Source organism: Gorilla gorilla, chromosome 5, assembly GCF_029281585.2.
Source record: "Gorilla gorilla gorilla isolate KB3781 chromosome 5, NHGRI_mGorGor1-v2.1_pri, whole genome shotgun sequence".
Taxonomy (NCBI): domain Eukaryota; kingdom Metazoa; phylum Chordata; class Mammalia; order Primates; family Hominidae; genus Gorilla; species Gorilla gorilla.
This window is the reverse complement of record NC_073229.2, coordinates 128,596,360-128,620,114: the sequence shown is the minus strand read 5'-3', so window position 1 is coordinate 128,620,114 and position 23,755 is coordinate 128,596,360. Positions and strand designations below refer to the sequence as shown.

The window sequence follows — 23,755 nt, the reverse complement described above, 5'->3', positions numbered from 1 at the left end:
TATAGCAATGAGGCAGGAGAATAGGGTCTGGAGGCAGGGAACCTAAGGCCATTTCACACTTACTTTCTAGAACTAAATTGAAAGGAAAACCCTAACTTTCTACACGTAAGTAACAAAAGGACCAGAGGCCACTACTCCCTTTGCAAACTCCCACCTTTTCTGATGGGAAATTGAAAGTACCTCTGATTGGTACAATCAATGAGACATTTGCATAGGAGTGTAAATTTATAACTTCACCCTCTAATTGGTTGCTTTCTGCAACCAGGCTGATCGTGGGCCACCACTTCATTGATATGGGATGAAAACCAAGTGGTCAACGGGAAACCTGTAAGGGGTATTTGGACCCAAAAAATTCTGTAAGGGGGCCCCTTAGCCACTGCTCCAGCTACTCCCACCCTGTGAAGTACACTTTCGTTTTCAATAATTCTCTGCTTTTGTTGCTTCATTCCTTCATTCTTTCTTTGCTTTGTGTGTTTTGTCCAATTCTTTGTTCAAAACACCAAGAACACATGTGTCCAGAATTGGTGGGTTCTTCAAGAATGAAGCTGCAGACCCTCACGGTGAGCGTTACAGTTCTTAAAGGTGGCATGTCTGGAGTTTGTTCCTTCTGATGTTCAGATGTGTTCGGAGTTTCTTCCTTCTGGTGGGTTTGTGGTCTCGTTGGCTCATGAGTGAAGCTGCAGACTTTCCTGGTGAGTATCACAGCTCTTAAGGTGGCGTGTCTGGAGTTGTTCATTCCTCCCGGTGGGTTTAGAGGTCTCGCTGGCTTCAGGAGTGAAGCTGCATACCTTTGTGGTGAGTGTTCCAGCTCATAAAGGCAGTGCGGACCCAAAGAGCATGCAGTAGTAAGATTTACTTCAAAGAGCGAAACAGCAAAACCTCGACACTATGGAAGGGGACCCCAGCTGCTTGCCATAGTTGGCTGGGTAGGGCAGCCTGCTTTTATTCTCTTATCTGGCCCCACCCACAACCTGCTGATTGGTCCATTTTACAGAGAGCCGATTGGCCCATTTTACAGAGAGCTGATTGGTCCGTTTTGACAGGGTGCTGATTGGTGCATTTACAATCCCTGAGCTAGACACAAAAGTTCTCCACCTCCCCACTAGATTAGCTAGATACAGAGTGTGGACACAAAGGCTTTTCAAGTCTCCACCAGAGTAGCTAGATACAGAGTGTCAATTGGTGCATTCACAAACCCTGAGCTAGACACAGGGTGCTGATTGGTGTGTTTGCTAGACACATGGTGCTGATTGGTGTGTTTGCTAGACACAGGGTGCTGATTGGTGTGTTAACAAACCTTGAGCTAGATACAGAGTGCTGATTGGTGTATTTATAATCCCTTAGCTAGACATAAAGGTTCTCCAAGTCCCCACCAGACTCAGGAGCCCAGCTGGCTTCACCCAGCGGATCCTGCAGCGGGCTGCCCGTGGAGCTGCCTGCCAGTCCCGCGCCGTGGGCCGGCACTCCTCTGCCCTTGGGTGGTGATGGGACTGGGCGCTGTGGAGCAGCGGGTGGCGCTCGTCGGGGAGGCTGGGCCGCGCAGGAGCCTACGGCAGCGGGGAGTCTCAGGCATGGCGGCTGCGGGTCCGGAGCTCTGCCTGGCGGGGAGGCAGATAAGGCCCGGCGAGAAGTGGAGCACAGCAGCTGCTGGCCTAGGCGCTAAGCCCCTCACTACCTGGGTGGCGGGGCCGGCTGGCTGCTGCGAGTGCTGGGTGGCGGAGCCCACGCCCACCCGGAACTCACGCTGGCCTGCAAGCGGCCAGTGCAGCCCCGGTTCTGGCCCGCACGTCTCCCTCCCCACCTCCCGGCAAGCTGAGGGAGCCGGCTCCGGCCTGGGCCAGCCCAGGAAGCGGCTCCCACAGTGCAGCGGTGGGCTGAAGGGCTCCTCAAGCGCGGCCAGAGTGGGCGCCAAGGCTGAGGAGGCACGGAGAGCAAGCGAGGGCTGTGAGGGCTGCCAGCATGCTGTCACCTCTCACCTGGACACCCTCCACTGGTAACAGCAACACCTAGAACAATATTTGATGAAATAACTGACACAATTTGGCACATAAAACTGACCATCACACTTGTCACAAACTTGGTAGGTTTCTCCATTTATTTATATTTATTTTTCCATATTGAATGCCTTTTTATAAACCAATTTTCTCTATACTGGTCTACTTTTTAATTTATGTTTTCTAGCAGTAACACCTCTTGGTGTAGGGAAGTACAGTTGATTTTTATATATGGATTGATTTATCTAACTTGTTAAACTATTTTTAATACTCTTTCTGGAGATTCTCTTGGGTATTTTATTAGTATGTATGCAGTTATATCATTTGTAAAGATAATAATTTTTATCTATTGTGCTTATGTTTTTTAAAGATTAATTTTAAAATGACATATGGTGAAATTTATTCTTTGTGTTGCACAAAGTTGTATTACTTTCAGCAAATGCATGAAATCATCTGTTTACCACTACAAGCAAAATAAAGAATAGTTTCATCATCATCCAGAACTCCTTTGTGCCACACACTTGTGTGCAGTTCTTCTCCTCTCCCACAAATTCTGGCAGCCACTGATTTGTTTTTCATCCCTGAGTTTTGCCTTTTTTAGAATGTTGCAAAAATGGAATTTCACTGTGGGTGAATAGTTGTTGTTTTTCTTCTTAGGAAATTCCTATGAGTGTATGTTTAACTTTCTAAGAAACAGCTAAACTGTTTTGCAAAGTGTCTGCACCATTTCCATTGTCACCAGAGTTCAATTACGTTGCATCTTTGTTAGTACAAAAAGATGTTCTTACTTTTTTCATTTATTATGCTTGAGTTTTAAGGGTTTAACATGTTCTGAATACAAGCCTTTTATCAGATATGTAATTTGCAAACATTTGCTGCTAGTTCAAGGTTTTTCTTTCTTAATAGTGTCTTTTGTAGAGTGAAATATTTTTAATTTTGATTAAGTCCAAGTTATTATTACTTTCTTTTCTATTTCATGCTTTTGGGGTCAGATCTAAGAAATCTTTGCCTAATTCAGCATTGCAAAAATTTTCTCCATGTTTTCTTCTGAAGTTTTATAGTTTTACATTTTATACTTATATCTATGATATGTTTTGAATTAATATTTTGTATAAAGTGTGCAGTGTGGGATGAGATTCATTTTTTTTTTGCATATTGATATCTAATTTTTCCAAGACTGTGTGTGTGTGTGTGTGTGTGTGTGTGTAGGTGTTTGAAACAAAAAGACAAACATGCTTGTTTCTACTACCCAGTGGGAATTTGGCTCTTATTGGTCAAGAGTAAAAGAGTAAAATATGCACATTTTAGTCACCACGCATGGGAAATTTAGCAGCTCAAACACATTGAACACAAATACCCCAGTTACAATAATGTAACTGCACATGGTCTCTGATGTGGTTACTGCAGGCATACGAATAGAGGGAAAGTGTTATTTTATATTGCAGTAGCAGAAATTTTTTTTTTCTTTTTTTGAGACAGAGTCTCGCTCTGTCACCCTGGCTGGAGTGCAGTGGCACTATCTCGGCTCACTGCCAGCTCCGCCTCCCGGGTTCATGCCATTCTCCTGCCTCAGCCTTCCGAGTAGCTGGGACTACAGGCGCCCGCCACCACTCCCGGCTAATTTTTTGTATTTTTAGTAGAGACAGGGTTTCACTATGTTAGCCAGGATGGTCTCGATCTCCTGACCTCGTGATCCGCCTGCCTTGGCCTCCCAAAGTGCTGGGATTACAGGCGTGAGCCACCACGCCCGGCCAGTAGCAGAAATTTCTGCTTTGTATCACCTTCCAACAAGACTGTGTATTTTTTTTTTATTATACTTTAAGTTCTGGGGTACATGTGCAGAACTCTCAGGTTTGTTACATAGGTATACACGTGTCATGGTGGTTTGCTGCATCCATCAACCTGTCATCTACATTAGGTATTTCTCCTAATGCTATCCCTCCCCTAGCTCCCCCATCCCCCAACAGGCCCCGGTGTGTGATGTTCCCGTCCCTGTGTCCATGTGTTCTCACTGTTCAACTCCCACTTATGAGTGAGAACATGTGGTGTTTGGTTTTCTGTTCTTGTGTTAGTTTGCTGAAGACTGTGTGTTTTTAAGATACCTAACTATTGCAGCAAAATTTCTAGGGAAAAAGGGCAACATCTGTGTAATTTGGTCAGTCGAGACTATCAAGTATTTGAGCAAGTGTGATGTGACAAGTGGTATACAACCCAAAAGGTTGTTATAATGAGGATGTTCTGCAAATTGACTGCTGGACTCCACTTGTGGCTTATAACCATAGAGAACATAAATCAGATATTATCAATTCCCTGAAGTCTGTGTCCGTAAGCAAAACCTTTTCTTCCAACATGTTTAGTGATAATCAAATCTTTATACCTAGACATGATGTCATGGGGTAAAGGGAGCTAGTAGTTATTAAGCTTCTGCTGAATGGTACCACAGAATACAGTGTTTTACATACATCCAAATTCAATCCATCTTCACATAAATCTAGTGTGTTAAGTATTAGTATCAAATTTCCGTGGTTTAAGAGACTGAAGTTCAGAGAGTTATAAGAGTTTACTCACAGTCACACACCTAGAAAATAGAGGAGCCAGGTATCAAACACAATTATGCTTCCAAAGCCCATGAGTGAAATCCAGGAATGATTCTTTTCTGTAAATCCTTAAATCCCTTTTTTATAAGAACATTCTCATTGTTGCTAAGAAATGACCTTTCCTTGCTTTAGAAAGCTTGTTGCTTAGTCCACAGTCCTCAATATTGAAGTTCTTTTGGCTGAAGTTGTTGATTGGACTGGTTTAGCTCCTCTTTACATGGTTCTAGTCTGTTCTAACATTATGGCTCTGCTAGGCAATGGGGCCATATAGCCTTGGCACTGATGGAATTAAAGAAAAATAATGAAGTTTCCATCATTCACAAAGTGATCTTCTACCTTAGGGAGAGCTATAAAAGGACATACAAAAATCAAACAACTGAAAAATAGTGGTTGTTTACTCTCAGCAAGGAGGATTGCTTTTTACTTTTTCTGTTTTCAATTAATTTACCTAATGTAACATTTAAAAATGTCACCTTCCCTTTCAACCTCAGTAATAAATGTAAGTTTTTTCCTGATTTAATTTTAGAAGCCTCCCCATTTACTTTCTGCAGCTGCTTCCGTTTTGGATTGAGTTGGATTGGGAGGGAGGAAAAAAAGATGTGGAAAGAAAGTTTCTGCAACATGCCATTTCTTTAGCTCACACTAGTACAAGCTTCCAGAGTTGTGTTAGTTTATTAAGCATGTATAAATGTGTGGATACAATGGTAGGGTTGAAGAAGAATAATAAATTGATGAGGAGTTAGTAAAACCAAACACCATAAAAAGTATCCTAGCTATTTTTGAAACAAGTGATTTAAAGAAGCTGTTACTGAATGAAATAGAAACCTTTTGCTTTGCAGTTGATGTATATTAGTGCCTGTGTGTTACACCTTCACTCAGCTCCCTAGCATGGTGCCAGAGACAGTGCTTCCCAAAATTTTATATGCATTCAAATCACCTGGGATTGTTGTTAAAATGCAGATATGCTCTGCACATCAGGTCTGGGGTGGGGCTTGAGATTGTGGTTTTCTTTTTTCTTTTCTTTTCTTTTCTTTTCTTTTTTCTTCTCTCTCTCTCTCTCTCTCTCTCTCTCTCTCTCCTCTCTTCTCTCTTTCTCTCTATTTGATGGAGTCTTGCTTGCTTTGTCGCCACCAGGCTGGAGTGCAGTGGCGCCGTCTCAGCTCACTGCAACCTCCGCCTCCCGGGTTCAAGCAATTCCCCTGCCTCAGCTTCCCAAGTAGCTGGGATTACAGGCACACGCCACCATGCCTGGCTAATTTTTTTGTATTTTAGTAGAGATGAGGTTTCACCATGTTGGCCAAGACAGTCTCGATCTTTTGACCACATGGTCCACCCGCCTCAGCCTCCCAAATTGCTGGGATTACAGGCGTGAGCCACCATGTGGATTTCTAACAAGCTCCCAGGTGATGCTGGCACTGCTGGTCTTTGGTCCGTCTTTTGAGTAGCAAGGGTGTAGAAATTTTAATCTTTGAAAGTATAATCTTGTTAAGGATTCTATATGGGAAGTCTGGCTACATTTACATATACTTTACCTATATAAAGAGAAGAATTTAGGTTAATTTTTTTTTAATGGAAAGCTTGCACTCAGTATTTTTAAATAAGGAAGACAAAATGAATAACAGCTGTATTTGATGATTTAGTCTACGCCAGGCACTGTGCTAAGGTCTTTACATATGTTATTTAATTCTCATATCCATGATGAGAGTCCTAGTTTATTATTTACATGTATGATAAGTAAACCAAGGCATAAAGCAATGGTTCCATAACTGTGTGAGGCCACAGAGTTAATAAAGCAGTAAAGGCTGCATTCAGACTTTGGTTTGTTGTTGCCTCTAAAACTTGTACTGTTAATCACTACTCTATTATAAAATATTGAATAGTGATTAAAAAACCCTTTTCTATGGAATGAAATGAAGATGAGCATAAACTTTAAGTCTGATGTGGGTTCAAGGCCCGAGTCTTATATTTAACCCTGAGAAAATCTTGTAGTTCCAGACACCTCATTTGAAAGCAGAGATTCTGTTTGCTCTGCTCTTGTCTGCATGTTGATGTTGTGAAGTTCAAATGAAATTATGACATGACATATTTTGTGACTTGCAAAATAGCGCAAAGAGGTAGCACCCCCGCCATTTATTGTCCACTGCATGTGAAAAATAGGCATGATGACTTCACAAAAACTCAAATATTTGGTCCAGTCTCATTTGATGCTTGCCAGTAGGAGAATCTTCATGAAATAGGGAGCTTGCTGCATTTGAGTCACAGCACAGAGTGAAAATATGTCTGGTTTAGGACACTCAGTACTCTCTTGCCCAATCTTGGGCCAATTGCTTTATCTTCCATTTGAAGAAGGTGAGATGGTGGTCTCTAAATTACTTCCCACATCTAACAGCTAAGTTTCTGATTTTTGCTTCCAACTGATTGATAACTGCTGTCTTGCAAGGTTTGGATGATGATGATAATGATGATGACGGTTTTGTGACTTTGCCTCTGTTTCTTTGTGGATAAATTTTCTCAAATTCTAGTAAAGAAATTAATTTTCTTGTAAGCTATGACTAGTTTTCAGTTGGAGTGAATTCAAAAGTAGGAGAGAACGTAAAAGGATGATAAAATAAGGTACAATTTGCAGGCTGGGAGTGGAGATTTCCGGTCAGTACACAATATTTCAGACAGAGGCCTGTTTTAGGGAAATGTGTGAACTGCAACCCAGCTTTAGTAGATATTACAAATCTCAGACCTGAGGAGAAGCAGCAGGAGCAAAGTTATTTGCTCAGCTAGTATGGAATCAGGAAAAAAAAAAAACCAGGAACAGAATAAATTCCTGAGTTCCATGGAGAGAGTGGAGAAGTAAAAGTTGGCCATGTTTAAGTGGAGATCCAGAAACCAGACAAGTGCTACCAAAGAAAAGTGAATGACTCAGATGTCTGTGACACCACAGGGAAAACATAAAGAAAGGGCGTGCTTTTTACAAATAATAATAACTGCCATTTAGTGCTCTTCAATTTACACATCACCATGAAATATAATGCTGCATTTTATTTTGATAACATTCCTTTGTGATATAAATATGTATCTCCACTCCACAGATGAAGAAATTAAGGATTAGAGAGGTTATTTATTTACTCCTGAAGTGGAGACACTATAATAGAGACTCTAAATTCCATGCATTTCTCACCTATTCTGTAGGCTCATTTGAGCCAAATTTAATAGAATGCATTCATTCCACAAAGCAATAAAACTTCCCATGTAAAATTACTTTATATATATTCTTCTTGTTCTAAAAATTGATTCTCACAACTTAGATTATGCTAGCTTCAATTCTTTTATTATTATTATTATTTTTTGAGACGGGTCTTGCTCTGTTGCACAGGCTGGAGTGCAGTGTTGCGATCTTGGCTCACTGCAACCTCTGCCTCCTGGGTTCAAGCAATTCTCATGCCTCAGCCTCCTAGGTAACTGGGAATATAGGCGCGCACCACCACACCCAACTAATTTTTTATATTAGTTGTACATGTTGACCAAGCTGGTCTTGAACTCCTGATCTCGGGTAATCCACCTGCCTTGGCCTCCCAAAGTGCTGGGATTACAGGCGTGAGCCACTATGATGGGCCATATTAGCTTCAATTCTTAAATCTGTTCTAGGGGAATTAAAAATGCCTCTCTTTCTGCATCTATGTACCCTATAGCCTCCCACATCTAGATGCCTCTTAGAGCTGGAAAAAATTGTGTCTTCTTGCAGGGATTGGCAGGTACAGGAGGGAAGGGAAGATCATGACTGCCATTGTCTTTGTGGACCTTCACTGAATATTTTCTAAACTGTCTAGACTATCTAGAGTATGGCATTGGTAATGATAAAGCTCCTGTGGATTGGCTAATATTGTAAAATATATAAAAACAATATTTGGAAAGGTAATAAAAAGGCAAAGACCCACTAGCTCTCATATAGTAACTTTTTTGAGTATTTTATGTGTCCTGCTCAATATGGGTCTCGTTTTCCTAGTTTTTCTATCTGGCTTTGACTTTTATAAGTTACTCAGATCTGTAGACTGTTTTTGAAATTATGTTTACTCTTATTTGACAACCTCCCAGTTAAATCTGATGAAAATTTGATCATATACATTATATATAAATATATATATTTAAGGAGAGCTTCACGACTGTGTATCCCACCAATAATCATCTCTCTGCTCTACCTGCAGCCACTGAATTGGTGACTTCTGCAGGCTGGTGCCTAAGCTGCCTCTGCCTCCAGCTTGGGAAGAAGAAATGTAATGCCTTTGGTCAAGCCTAGTCTGGACTAGGAAGCAGGTACACAGCTGGAACCTTCCATTGCTAACCCTGCAATCAAACCTCTTCTGGGGGAAAGATTTTCTATGTGTTAATATTAAAAAAGGCAATGTTATTTATATTTCCCACATTAAAAAATTTAGATAAAATTGCTTTTCAGAAATACCCAGTGAGATACAAGGGGAATAGGTGCTTTTTACTACTAAACTCCTTGGGATCAGGTGTCATTTTCATGTTTGGCTACCTTTTATTTGACATTTTCAATTTTTTTTGTTGTTGTTCTCAGGCTCAGGTGAATGTGCAGCCTCCCAGAACCCTCATTTAACTGCCAGGTTTGGCACCTGGTTAAATGCATTGGCTTCTTACTTGCTTTTGCATTACCTCTCTCTCTCTCTATTGGACTTGGTGTTCTGGGCCACTTACTTGCTAGCATATTCTAGAATGAAAAAAAGAAGCAAGTAACGTAAAGTCCTATTTTCAAATGTTGAGACTACAAACTGAAATATTGGGACTTACTGCTAGCTCTTAACATGTGCATCTTCTTCTTCCCTAAACATATTATCAAATAAAATTGGCCCCATAGCAGTAAAAAACAAACAAACAAGCAACAAACACAACTTTTCTAAATGGAGATTTAGTTATATATGAAAGATTCCTAGTAATTGATAGGAAAATCTTATTTCTGACCTGTTTCTTGATTCCTGGGGGTAATGTATCACTGTTTACTTGGATATGTTATAATAATTTTGTTTGTAAACACCTTCCCCCACTGTTAGCTTTGGTTTAGTTAATTTTTCGCTTTGTAAATTTTCTGTCTGAACAAGAAAAACCACATCTTATTCATAGGAGGAATAAGGGTAATCTCAATTTAGTTAGAAAAAGAGTCATAGGAAAACCAGCAATGATCTTGAGATTAGATTCGTGTTATATGATTCTGGTATAGTGTATTGTTCACAGGTAAGTGCTTTAGAAGTTCCTATTTATAGGTATTTATCCTGGCATATCAGAAAAAAAACCTTTGTCATTCAATAATTTCTACCTGTTAGCAGAATGTACTTTTATAGTTTTTTAAAAAGATTTTATTATAGTATCTATTAAATGCATACTCCAATTAATTTTTAGAATGATACAAAGGCGGGCCAGGTGTGGTGGCTCATGCCTGTAATCCCAGGACTTCTGAAGGCTGAGGCAGGTGGATCACCTGAGGTCGGGAGTTCAAGACCAGCCTGACCAACATGGAGAAACCCTGTCTGTACTAAAAATACAAAATTAGCCGGGTGTGGTGGTGCATGCCTGTAATCCCAGCTACTTGGGAGGCTGAGGCAGGAGAAAAGCTTGAACCCGGGAGGCGGAGGTCGCAGTGATTGTGCCATTGCATTCCAGCCTGGGCAACAAGAGTGAAACTCCATTTCAAAAAAAAAAAAAAAAAAAAGAATGATGCAAAGGCTACTTTTACTGAAAGTTTTTATTAACTTGTTGACATTTGAAATGAGATGTTATGAAAGTATTGCTTTTAATGGTAAAAATAGACAATGGTGATTGAAGTTAGAAGAGTGAATTTCTTGGGAGAGGGTGTGCACGAACAGGAGGGCCAAGTGAAGCTTCTGGGTGTTGGAAATGTTCTATGTGTAGATCCGGGTCATGGGTACATGATGTATGCATATCTAAAATTTCACTTAATGTTTGTGTACTTTACTATATGCATGTTATACCTCAGTCAAAAAAAGTAGAGAAAAAAGATGCAATGTTTCAAATGATACGGAATGAATTAGTTGGACTTAGGTAGGCGAATATCAACTTTACCTTCTCTTGTTTCACAAAATATTCCTAACTGATATAATAAAGGCTTTATATAATTCAAGTACCAATAGGTAACAAAAACTGATAAGAAATGCATTAATGCCTCAAACTTGAAATTGGTAAGGGGCAGGAAATGAAATTTCAAAAAAGTGGAAATCCAGTAATCAATGAACATATCAAAAAGATGTCCAAAATATTTACCTAAATAGAGAAGCTGAGGCACAAAATATAATTTTAAATAGTTTACTTAAGGCAAAGTGAGGATAGCTGCCCAGGGCACATTTCCAAGTTGCCTTAGAAAGTGCTCCACTTGGCCTCTCTCACAAGCAGGTTGTTATTTTATTTTTATTTGTAATTTTTTCAAACTTTTAAGTTCATGGGTACATGTGCAGGTTTGTTACATAGGTAACAGTGTATCATGGGGGTTGTTGTGCAGATTATTTCATCACCCATGTCTTAAGCCTAGTATCCATTAGTTATTTTTCCTGATCTTCTCCTTCCTCCCACTCTCCACCCTCTAACAGGCCCCAGTGTGTGATGTTCCCCTCTATGTGTCCATGTGTTCTCATCATTTAGCCCCCACTTATTTTATGTGAGAACATGTGGTATTTGGTTTTGTCTTCCTGTGTTAGTTTGCTAAGGATAATGGCCTCCAGCTTCATCCATGTCCCTGCAAAGGACATAATCTCATTCTTTTGTGCGGCTGCATAGTATTCCATGGTGTGTCTGTACCACACTTTCTTTATTCAGTCTGTCATTGATGGGCACTGAGGTTGATTCCATGTCTTTGCTATTGCAAATAGTGCTGCAATGAACATATGCATGTTATGTGTCTAAGATGGATTCAAGATTTAAATGTAAAAACTCAAAACCATAAAAACCCTGGAAGACAGCCTAGGCAGTGTCATTCAGGACATAGACATGGACAAAGATTTCATGACAAGATGCCAAAAGCGATTGCAACCAAAAGTTGACAAATGGGATCCAATTAAACTAAAGAGCTTCTGCACAGCACAGCACAGCAAAAGAAACTATCAACAGAGTTCACAGAAAACCTATAGAGTGGGAGAAAATTTTTTGCAAACTGTCCATCTGACAAAGGTCTAATATCTAGCATCTATAAGGAACTTAAATTTACAAGAAAAAAAATCCCATTAAAAATGGGTAAAGGACGTGAACAGATACTTCTCAAAAGAAGACATACATGTGGCCGACAAGCATATGAAAAAAATCTCAACATCACTGATTATTGGAGAAGTGCAGACCCAAACCCAAACCACAATGAGATACCATCTCACACCAGTCAGAATGACTATTATTAAAAAGTCAAAAAATAACAGATGCTGGCGAGGTTGTGGAAAAAAAGAAAAGGAATGCTTTTACACTGTTGGTGGGAGTGTAAATTAGTTCTACCATTGTTGAAGATAGTGTGGTGATTCCTCAAAGACCTTAAGACAGAAATACCATTAGATCTAGCAATCCCATCACTGGGTATATACCCAAAGGAATACAAGCAGGTTTTTAAAGGCAAAAAGGAAAAAGGAGTGGGCTGATATGAAATTATTTGACAGGCTTTCTCATTGGCTTGTAGAGAAAGTATTGATTAGTAGTTGTCTGTACATTGTTGAACTCTAGGGTATGAGTTACGGTGTCCAGAGCATGGCATTGTTAGGTTAGTTTTATAGATGCTTGGCATCAGTCAGTCTAGAGTGCACATAGCAAATGGCTTCAAGAGATAATTACTTAGCTCAAGAGGGGAATGAGACATGATTGCTGTCACATTTCAGTGCTTCTCTGGGCTTGATAATTTAAGAGGGCTAGCATTAGTCAGGTAAAAAGTTAGAGCAAGCCAAAATTTTATTAATCTTATTAGTAAAGACAACTGAGAGAGAGATGTTATTATTTAACATTATTAAAAAGGCAATATTATTATATCTCACACAAAATTTAGAGAAATACACTTCTCAGAAAAAATGCATAATAGGTACTTTTGTAATGTAACTGCAACTAAACCCATGGAGATCAGGTACCATGTCTTAAAAGTTTGCATTCGATTTCTTAATTTAATACACCTAAGAGTTTTAAATTCTTTTATAAAATTTAAATTTTGTTTTACAGATCATTACAGTTGTGAGCTTCCTGTAATTTTTCAGGAATCCAAAAATTGAGGGATAGATAGCCAATTTCTCCTGAGTTACTGGGCTCAGAGACTGACAAGATACCACAATTTGCTATCCACCAAGAAACCTTGCGCCAGAAGAGTTCACAATGCTGACTCTTGTTAGGAATTTCGAAAATAAAAGTATTGGGATGATAGGCACCGACGTGTAAAAGATTTCAGAAGTGAAACAACCTCATGGTCAGCATACCCAGGGACATAGATGTACCTGGGGCACTTCAGGCTCAGGAATAGTAAATAATGGCCATAAGTTTGTACTTACATGTTGTCATCATCTTTGAGCCTTGTTTTCTGAACGATCTCAACTGTATGCTTCTCCCAGAACACAAACCCAGTTTGTTTCCTCTGGCTGTCAATCCCTTTTCCCTGTAGCCCACAAGGTGAACTAATCCTTTATGTGTCAGCTTAAATATCTGACATTTGTCTTCAGGCTTCCATCACCCCTCTGCCTGTAGCTGGGCAGTCTTCCCACAAACTCCCACACCACTTTCTACCTGCCCACTCTGCACTGTGCTGTCATTATTTGCATATAAGATCATGGTGTGAACCATGTGTTATTCAAATGAAGGCACTTTGTTTCCAGTGCCTGGAGTCTAAGTACGTTAATGTATATTTATGGAATGGGTGAGAATAATTAAAATCACACTGGGAGGTTGTGTGGCAGAGAAGAAAGAACCTTGGAATGATGGGATACACTGGCTATGTAGGTTCGTATCTGTATGACCTTGGAAGTTATTTAACTTATCTGAACCTTAGTTTCTGTGTATTCAAAATGAGAGTAATAATTCTCACTAAGTTAAATGATGGGAATGAAATATAGGGATTACATGAAAGAACAGAGGTGAAGATACCAGAATTTCAGCACACAGTGACATTTTCTTCTCCTTTTTTCCTTCCTCCCTCCCATCCCCAGAAAGGTTTGAGATTCTGTTTTTTTCATTAGTGTGCAAGGATAAGGACCAGGTACATATCTGCAATGCTTGCCTGTGGGTCTGTGCACACACACATATACACAAAGGCACTTTTCCATGCACTTTGTTACAGAGACTATTTCCACCTTGCATCCTTTTGATAACATTTATAACAGGATTTCAACATTAACTTCAACATTAGCTGGAAAGTTCACTAATTTATAGTCCCGTTTGGGATGCAAAATAATTTTTGGGGCGGCATCAAGAATTATTTTGAAAATCAAGATTCTTTGAATATTTGTCCCACATAAGCCCTTCTCACAGAACACAGTGTCCTAATACTTTTGCCAATAGCCATTGTTCATTTTAGCATTTTCATTATGCATTCTGATTTTTAACCTTGAAGGTTTTTAATGGAGCCATATAAATTTGCCTCAAGATGACATGAAATATTACCAGATCTCGTCTATATAAGTTCTTATCACCTAAGCAGATATTATTTTTGGTAAAACCTAGGAACATGTTACTCAAGTTAAGTCAAGTCAATGCTTATGCTGATAGCATAAGATTTTAAAAATTGTATTTCTGCATTCTAATTAAACTGGGTGGGAACAATTTGTTACTGAAGAGTTTAGTTATTAAGGATGCTGGCTGCTACGCTTAACCTTCATGTCCTTTTAGACATGTGATCTAAGAAAATTTATTAAAAATTTTCTCAGCCTCATCAGTTCATGATAAGCTATCTTTCAGCCAGGCTTTAACCCTCATTTGAAACTTCTTTATTGTCAAGTTCTTATGCACTGAAATATAGCTCTCTTGGATTGCAAATTTTATTCTTTCAAATATCTATATCTTTAATTTCCTCTTACCTGACTTTTATCTTATTGGAATCTCCAATTTTGCAGCTCTTTCCACATCTCTCAGTTAATTCCCCTGTATTGACAGCAATTACCTCTTCTCTCTACCTGGATCCCATGGGCAGCCATTTCCTTTGTATTTGCTCTTATGTCTTTCCCTTCCTCCTTGTTCTTCTGTCAATTCTGTTTTTGATTCTCCAACTCTCGGTAATTGCCACTGCCCACTTTCCCTGAGAGAGAACCTACTCATTCTTTCATTCGTTCAGTACGTATTTATTCAGATCCTTCTATGTGCCAAACATGGTGCCCGATGTTAGAACATAGTAGCAATGATTTCTACGTTCTTGAAGTTTAACATTTAGTGGGGAGATTACTATATATTCATGTGACTACTCCCACCCTGAAACCCTACTGCTACTCCACAGTCCTTTTGCTTATAGCTAGAAGGTTTCCTCTGGCCTCTATCTAGATTATGGTTAACAGCATTCCCAGAGAACTTGATTAAAGAAATGCAGTGTTAGGTCTGGTACTGAATAGATATCTGCACTTTATTAAAAAACTAAGGTGATTTTTATGCATATTGGAGTTGGAGAAACACTTTTTGATGGAAATCCCCTTAGCAAAGATTCTCATAGTTCTCCACTTCTTTCAGGCTTTTACTGAGATTACTTTCTTAATTTTAATGGAGGACCCTGCTTTTTATGCTGACAAGATGTTTCAGACCCTTTGGTATGAGTTCCTTCACTTTTCTCCCGTTTACCTGAAGAGCTCTGTCTATATTGTGACTTCCCCTTCTTACCTTCTTAACTCATGGTCTGCCTCTTGCACAGGCAAATGGTCTCTTTGACCTCTTGTTGTTATTTCCTCTTTCCTTTGTCACAAACTTACTCATTGTAAGAAAAAGTTACTTATTTTCTTTACCTACATTTGCCATTTCTCCATTCTTCAAAACTGTCGCTCCTAGACTTCTAGATAGGACACCTTTCTCTCACACTGAAAATCTTCCCTTGATCCTTCTACTCTTCAAGCTGTGATTCCATATCTGCATTGCTCTTCACTATGAGAGAAGTCTTGCATCATTTCCTTTATTTCTTCACCACCAATTAACTTTTAGCTCCTTGAAATCTAGATTCTTCCTCTACCCTCTCTATTAAAACAAATCTTCTAGCAGTCAAAAGTGGACCTCTGATTGCCCCATCTGGTTCTTGATTCTCATCTCCTCCTGCCTATGTGGGATCACCTTCAATGAAGCTGCTTACACTTTTTTTTTTTTTTTTTTGAGACAGAGTCTCACTCTGTTTCCTAGGCTGGAGAGCAGTGGCGCAATCTTGGCTCACTGCAACCTCCACCTCCCAGGTTCAAGCAATTCTCCTGTCTTGGCCTCCCTAGTAGCTGGGATTACAAGCATACACCACCACTTCCAGCTAATTTTTGTATTTTTTGTAGAGATGGGGTTTCACCATGTTTGCCAGGCCAGTCTCAAACTCCTGACCTCAGGTGATACACCCACCTCAGCCTCCCAAAGTGCTGGGATTACAGGTGTGAGCCACCATGCCCAGCTGTATCTTTTCTTTGGCATCTATCAACCCCAACCTGACCCCTTGCCTCTCTGAATTGATAAAAGAACAACCTCAGACAAATTAAATTTAACAGAGTTTAATTGAGCAAAGAAAGATTCATGAATCTGGCAGCCTCCTGAGCCAGAGTAGGCTCAGAGACACTCCAGTGCAGCCATGTGGGGTATATTAGTCTGTTCTCAGGCTGCTGATAAAGACATACTTGAGCTTGGGTAATTTATAAAGAAAAAGAGGTTCAATGGACTCACAGTTCCACATGGCTGGGGAGGCCTCACAATCATGGCAGAAGGTGAAAGGCATGTCTTACATGGTGGCAGGCAAGAGAGAACTTGTGCAGGGGAACTCCCTTTTATAAAACCATCAGATCTCATGAGACTCACTCACTATTGTTAGAACAGCATGGGAAAGACTGCCCCCTGTGATTCCTTTGCCTCTTAATGGGTCCCTCCCATGACACATGTGAATTGTGGGAGCTACAATTCAAGATGAGATTTGGGTGAGGACACAGCTAAACCATATCACGGTGGAAGAAGATTTATGGGCAGAAAAAGAGAAGTGATGTACAGAAAGTGGAATTGAGGAACAGAAACTGCCATATAGGTGACAGCTCAGTGTTTGCCTTATTTGAACACAGTTTGAACAGATGGCCACTTGTGAGTGGTTGAAACTCTATGATTGGCGCAAGAGTAGGTTACAGTCTGTTTACACATCCAGTTAGGTACGGTTCATTATGTAGGGAGAGATCTTTAGGTTGAACTTAAAATATGTAAGGAAACAGCTTTAGGCTAAACTTAATTCAACAGAACACTTCCTTTTGAAATCCTTTCTGTCCTTTTTTTCCTCCTTGTAACCACTAAATATAAGCTTTTATTTCTTTTAAGTGAATTTTGTTGAGGTATAAATTACATATAATGAAGTGTTCCTGTTTAAATTGTACAGTTCTATGAGTTTTGGAAAATGTGTATACCTGGGTAGCCACCACTACAATCCCACTAGAGAACATTTTCACACTTGATCTTAGCCAAAAGGTCAAGAAGTGATAGGGAACATGTCCATCATCTCAAAAGTTTCCCTTGTGCCTTTTGTGGTCCATTTTCCCCCACCCTGGGCAAGCACAGATCTGCTTTCTGTCACTACAGATTTGTATGCCTTTTGTAGAATTTTATATAAATGGAATCACACCTATGTACTCTTTTTTTCTTTGGATTCTTCCAGTCAGCATACTTATTTTGCAGTTCATCCAAGTTATCCTGTGTGTTAGTAGTTCATTCCTTTTTACTGCCTAGTGGTATTCTATTCTATCCATATACCACAATAATTTTTTATCCAAATGTAAGCGTTTTTCAGGGCCATCTTCTTTCACTTATCTTTCTTTCAGAAATCTTATTTACTTTCATAGCAGCAGACATCATTTCCTTTCATATGGCTTCTCAATCTCTATTGCTCACCTTTGCTTACTTCATGAATTTTAGAATTTTATTTAAAGCTGTGTGCTCAACATCTGTTTCTAGGTTGCTCACTAGCAATTTAACCTTACTGTGTCCAAACTAGAACTCCTTTTCTTCTCCATAAAGTAATTTCTATCTAGTACCTTCCCCTTACTGTTTCTCTTAATGGTACCTTGTCCTTTCTGTTACCCAGGCAATGTATGTCCACTTTGCCTAAAAAATTGACTTGATTTTCAAACTCTGCTTGTTCTGTTTTTTATTATCTCATATCCATCTCTCTCTTTTCTTTTTTTTTTTAAGACAGAGTCTTGTTCTGTCGCCCAGGCTGGAGTGCAGTGGTGCGATCTTGGCTCACTGTAAGCTCTGCCTCCTGGGTTCATGCCATTCTTCTGCCTCAGCTTCCCGAGTAGCTGGGACTACAGGTGCCCGCCATCACGCCCGGCTAATTTTTTTGTATTTTTAGTAGAGTCGGGGTTTCACTGTGTTAGCCAGGATGGTCTTGATCTCCTGATTTCGTGATCTGCCCGCCTCGGCCTCCCAAAGTGCTGGGATTACAGGCTTGAGCCACTGCGCCTGGCCCCATCTCTCTCTTTTCTGTTCCTCCTGCCTTCATCTTATTTCAGGTCTTTTTTGAAAATTCTTCTTTCTCCATTTCTGTTTATCCTCTTCCCAGGGTCCACACTTATTTTGCTAAGGGATGGATCTCATGATATTATATCCTGTACAAAAACCTTGTGGTCCTTCCACTTTTTCCTGGAACAAGTGTTAATAGTAGGCCAGACATATAACATTCATAATGTGTGGCTACAAGTGCTTGCTAAGCTGTGGCAAAACATTCGGTATATAAAGGAACTAAAGCAGACATGATAAGTGGTCTGCAGTTTCTCCCTTGGTCTTGAACCTTGCCCCCTTCTCTGCTTCTCTCTTTAGGTTATCTCCCGTGACTCAGGAAGCTCACCTAAAGAACAACTAAAAGTCTTGCAAAAATGGGTAAGTACTGTTCTTAGAGTTGTAGGAATGGGTTTGCACCAATGATCCTGAACAAGAGGCATGAAAAAACAAAAAACAACAGACTTCCAATCTATTTCAGTCTGACTCTGTTGCAATAACAAAATACCTAAGACTGAGCAATTTATAAATAATAGAAATTTATTTCTCACAGTTCTGGAGGAACTGGGGGATGGAAGTCCAGGATCAAGGTGCCAAGAGGTTCAGTGTCTCTCTGCTTTTAAGATGGTGACTTGTTGCTGTGTCCTTTGGAGAAGAAGATGGATGCTGTGTCCTTACATGGTAGAAGGGACAGAAGGGCATAAAAGGGTCTAGCTATTTACCTCCAGCCCTTTTATAAGGCACTAACTTCGTTGATTAGAATAAAGTCCTCATGGCCTAATTATCTCCTAAAGGCCCCTTTTGTTATACTTTTGCATTGGGGATTAAGTTTCAACATAAATTTTGGGGTAAACACAAACATTCAAACCATTAATTCTGTAGCACTGACAGAGAAACACTTTTATCTGAACTAAATCACAAGAACACATAGCGTACACATAGCCTCTCTTCTCTTCACTCTATGAAACTCCAAGTCTTCTACCAGGAAGTTACCTGATCTTCAGGTGTTTTGTGATGCACATCAATGGAATCCTTTTTAACTGCTCTTTTAATTATAGAACTATTTTTTTTTGAAAGGCAAAACTCTCCCGTGGTACTTTGGAAGGCAGATCACCTGCCTCTGCAGCTGATGGTTCTAGGAGAAGTGACTAGAAAAGGTAGTATGTTGCGTTTTGGCTGCTTTTTGGTTTTTGTAGAAACTACTGCATAAGAAGGCTCAGTTCAAGTAAGGGTGGCCATTTTGCAGGTGGAGATGGGAAGCAATAGAAATTTGTTAAGAGAGGCTCTCTCTGCCTATGGCCTACAATCTGAAAGGAGTGGGAGCTCAGCAGTTTTAAACAAGCCAACTTCTTTTGTCCACCAAACAGCAAGCAAACAGATTGTTGCCTAGGGATTTCTAGCAGGAAAATCAGGTTAAAGGTACTGGCCAGCCTATTGTTTCAGATGGTTATGGGACAGCTTCCATGAAACTGAGGAAGAGAACAATGGAATAAACACAGAAGTCAGTGACTGACAGAGGAGAGTGGTAAGCTTAAAACCCAGAAGAGAGCTCTGCCTGTGTTTACTTTTGCACAGAAGTGACTGGAAAGCAAATAGATTAGAAAGCTAGTATGTTTTGGGGGAAACTGTATTGCCAAAGTAACCAATGATGGGCCTGGAAATTCTGTGATGTTTCAATACCTAACACAACTAATGGGTTTCCTAAACTGTATGAAGAGGAAATAGTCTAAAAATTGTGTAGTTCTCAAGCAGAGCATATTCTCCAACACCCAGTGCGTATAGGGCCGTGGTGAAAGTGGAGAAAGAAAATCTTCAGAGCAGATGTTGGCCAACTGTGGCCCTGAAACTAGATAAAATAAAAATAAAAATAAATAATAAATAGATCTGGGTCTTATTTTCTGTGGCCTGGGAGCTAAGAATGGTTTTTACAGTTTGAAAAAATTATAAAAGATAAAAGAAAATAATAAAAAAGGAAAGATATGCAGCAGATACTATATGGAGCTCATGAAGTCTAAAATATTTCTTTTATGGCCCTGTAAAAACAAATAAAGTTTAGCAACCCCTGTCCTAGAGAACAAAGCCAAGGACCCTGGGCAATGACCAATTAGTTACTTCAAGAGAACAAAACAAGGGACTCTGGAAAGGAACAATTGAGGAACTTAGGTCATGGATGTTGCAGAGAGTATCTGTGGTTCCTATCAGGGAGGATTTAATAGTTGCCATGATTGGTTGATCCTCTATTCTTCCCTTTTCCATATGGGAATGATTAGTATGGTTTTTCTATTCCATTGCTCTTTATTTGCTTATTAGATGTTGGGAAGCAGATACCTTGTCATTTGGTTTATAGGTCCCTAGAGATTGACAAGGTACATCTAAACATTACGAGAAGGACATCTTCTGGGGGAAGCATATCACCCCCAGAATGTGGGCTCTCAACTGGCTGCAATGTCAGAATGGGTTTTGAGTTACCTCTTTGGGTCAGGGGGTGAGTGTGTTCTGTATGCAGGAACAAGGGTTAACATGGAAACTTGATTGGCCAGAGGTTTATTGAGTACTATTCAGTGTCAGTTCTCCACTTTTTCCTCTTGAATATGGAACTGTCTGTGTTTTTGCTGGGCACGTGGTTGCACAGATAGAGAGACTACCTCTGCCAGCCTCCCTTGCAGCTAGGAACAGCCATGCAAATAAACTATAGATTATGGGGTGTGAGTAGAAGTAACAGTACATCTTTAAGTTTGCCACTTAGAGAGGATTGTTTGCTGTGGACTTCTATTTCCTCCTTCCTTCTGGCTGAAAAATGTCAAAGTCTGGAGCAACCATGGAATTCACGAGTTAGGAAGATGGAGATTCTCTGCTAGCCCTAGACCCTCCCCTATGGTCTCCTACAGGAAGAAGAAGTATTTAATGTCAGTAAGTTCTCAGTCTGAATTCCTACTTTGCCAATTACTAGCTGTGTGACCTCAGGCAAGAAACAACTTCTCTAAACCTATTTCTTCATTTATAAACTAAGCAAAACAACATCTATTTACAGGGTGTTCTAATAATTAAACTTATGTATATATAGGAATTTTTAATTATCTGAAGTAAATCACAGCCATTATTTCATCTGTAAGAATTTCAGTTGTATGTTACTAAAAGATGAGAACTTTTGCTAAAATACAACCATGATACCATTACGACAGTCCCTCAAATTGACAAAAAAATTCTTAAAATCATCAAATATCTTCTCAGAGTTTAAATTTCATGTTGTCTCACAAAAATGTCATTTTATGAGTTTATTTTGGAAAAAAGTTATAAATTATATGTAATAAAAAATTGCCAAACAGATAATTTACAAAAAAATAGCTTTTTAAAAATTTCAGCCCCACAAAGTGGAGACATTGTTTCTTTGTATTGGTGGAATGAAAGATTCCACATCCTATTCTCTTAGCAACTCGGGTTATGACAATTCATCAAGATGTGTAGTAAGTTTCCTGTCAACGATCACAACAGAGATTCACTGCTGAAATCCCTACACATGGTTTCTTTCTGTTTAAATAATTTAGTTGTTGCCTGCTGCATATATGGCTTCATCGCTTCTCATCATCTTTAAAGATGACATTGGAGATATTGTTAGTTCCCTGTGGCATATTTCTACTGTTGGTAAGATTAAGGTTTGAAATCATTATCAAGAGAATGGATTGCATTTTGCACTTTCTGCCTTTACCCTGAGTATATCTTTGCTCTCTGAAGGCATGTCCAGGGCACCTCTTCAAGGGGTAGTTCAGAGGTAGGCTCTAGGGGTGGGAAATACAGGAAGCAGAAGATGTGGCCCCTTCTCCCTAGGAGCTAATGCCCTAGCTGGGGAGAAAACATACACATAGAAAATGACATAAAACCAATAAAAGCATCACATTCACAACTGCAAAAGTGAAGGACAGACAGAGTTCATGAGTCTTGATAGGGTACAGCACCCTGGAGAGATCAGAATCAGGTGGGTTTAATCGAAGAAGGCTTTTGGAATAGGTAATCTTGAATTCAGTTTGGAAGGAGCTGATAGACATAAATTTGAGTTGAATGAAAAAGGCATTCTAGGTGAGAGAAAAAAAACAGAAGCAGAAACAAGGAGTCATTAGTGGGGACTGAGTTTCAAATGAGAGGGGCTTGGATTAATGAGTTTTTATTGCATTGGTTTGATGCGAATATAGAATGTATATTAAGGAAAACATGAGCCATGAATGGATATGACTTATGCAAATTTTAAAAACCATCACTTCACTATTATAGAACTTTTCAAATGTTTCTGACTGCAGGAATTATTATTGTGTAGGCATAGATGTTCTGCAAGCAAAGACAAGGCAAGCATAATAACCTCTAAAATGAAACAGGCACAACATCTGGGGTAGCATATGGGCATAGCATGGAGGAAGCTGACTTGGGCGTAAGTTTAAAAAACAAATTCCAATCTATATGTGCCAGTTGGTAGCTGATAGAATTTTCTCTACTCATCCAGGAAGTATACAACAGTAATAGAGCCATAGACATGTTGGGCTCTGGGTGTGACTATAATTCAAATGGAGGCAAAGAAAGTCTAAGTTGCTCTGTGTGTCAAGAGTTAATAATAATGATTCTAATTTATAATTCTTGTAATTGATACATACTTTTTGTTATTCACCTGATTTTCACTGAGAAGCTATTGGGTTCACTAATCGATTGCACTTGTATGAGATTTCAGTTTCTGAAGTAAGCAATGCTGAGGAAGAGGTTTATGTGCATCCATTTTGCTGGCAAAGGAGAAAGCAACAGCATTGGAGTTTTGCACACAGTGGTGCCTGCAAAACTTAGTCTCTGTCAGAAGTGGTACCAGTACTGTCCTTGCAGTAGAGTTGAATTAGTGGTAGGAATTCAGACTGTAGCATGTGGTCGAAGTGTGAACGAAATGGCAGTTGCCTAAGGCTGTTCTTAAGGGCTGGTTTGGGGCAGTATTTCCGGGAGCTTTGGCCTCAACCTGGTTCTTCAGCCCTTCCAAAGATTCTGTCAACTACTCAATTTTTAAAAACAAATTTTTTTTCTGTATTATTCACCAGAATTAACTTCTAATGCTTGCAACTAGGAATCTCAATGTAGAAACTAGAGGGAGAGAATTTCAGGAGGTGTAGTCCTTTGGGGTTTTGTTAAAGACAGACAGGTAAAAGTGTTCATATTGTTACAGAGGCAGAGGCTAAACAGCAAAATTGTGAAGAGCAAAAAGTTTTGAAGAAAAGTGGCTTCAAGTAAGGCAGACACTTGTGGAGGAGGAAAGTTAAGGGAAACATAGAACACAGAAGGAGACAATGCTACTAGACCCAACAAGGTATATATGTGTGTTGCGGGGAAGGTGGGTGGGTCCAAGGGGCATGTGTGGAAGGAGTAATGTTAGAGAGACTGGGAAAAAGTTTTCCTTCCTTCCTCCCTCCCTCCCTTCCTCCTTCCCTTCCTTCCTCCCGCCCGCCCGCCCGCCCTCCCTCCCTTCCTTCCTTC

General features: G+C 39.7%; 1 long non-coding RNA gene across 3 annotated transcripts in view; it reads left to right on the top strand.

Annotated features, from left to right (window-relative positions):
• The first annotated feature begins 1,380 nt into the window (after nt 1-1,380).
• Nucleotides 1,381-23,755, top strand: part of LOC129534278 (uncharacterized) — a 324,928-nt gene continuing 302,553 nt past the window's right edge. The window contains exons 1-4 of one of the 3 annotated variants that reach the window (XR_010134121.1): nt 1,381-2,080; nt 8,788-8,896; nt 18,578-18,637; nt 23,448-23,588. This is a non-coding gene — a long non-coding RNA (uncharacterized lncRNA). Of the gene's footprint in view, nt 2,081-8,787; nt 8,897-18,577; nt 18,638-19,333; nt 19,414-23,447; nt 23,589-23,755 lie in introns of those variants that run through there. The other 2 variants (XR_010134120.1, XR_008680801.1) reach the window with 2 other exon arrangements.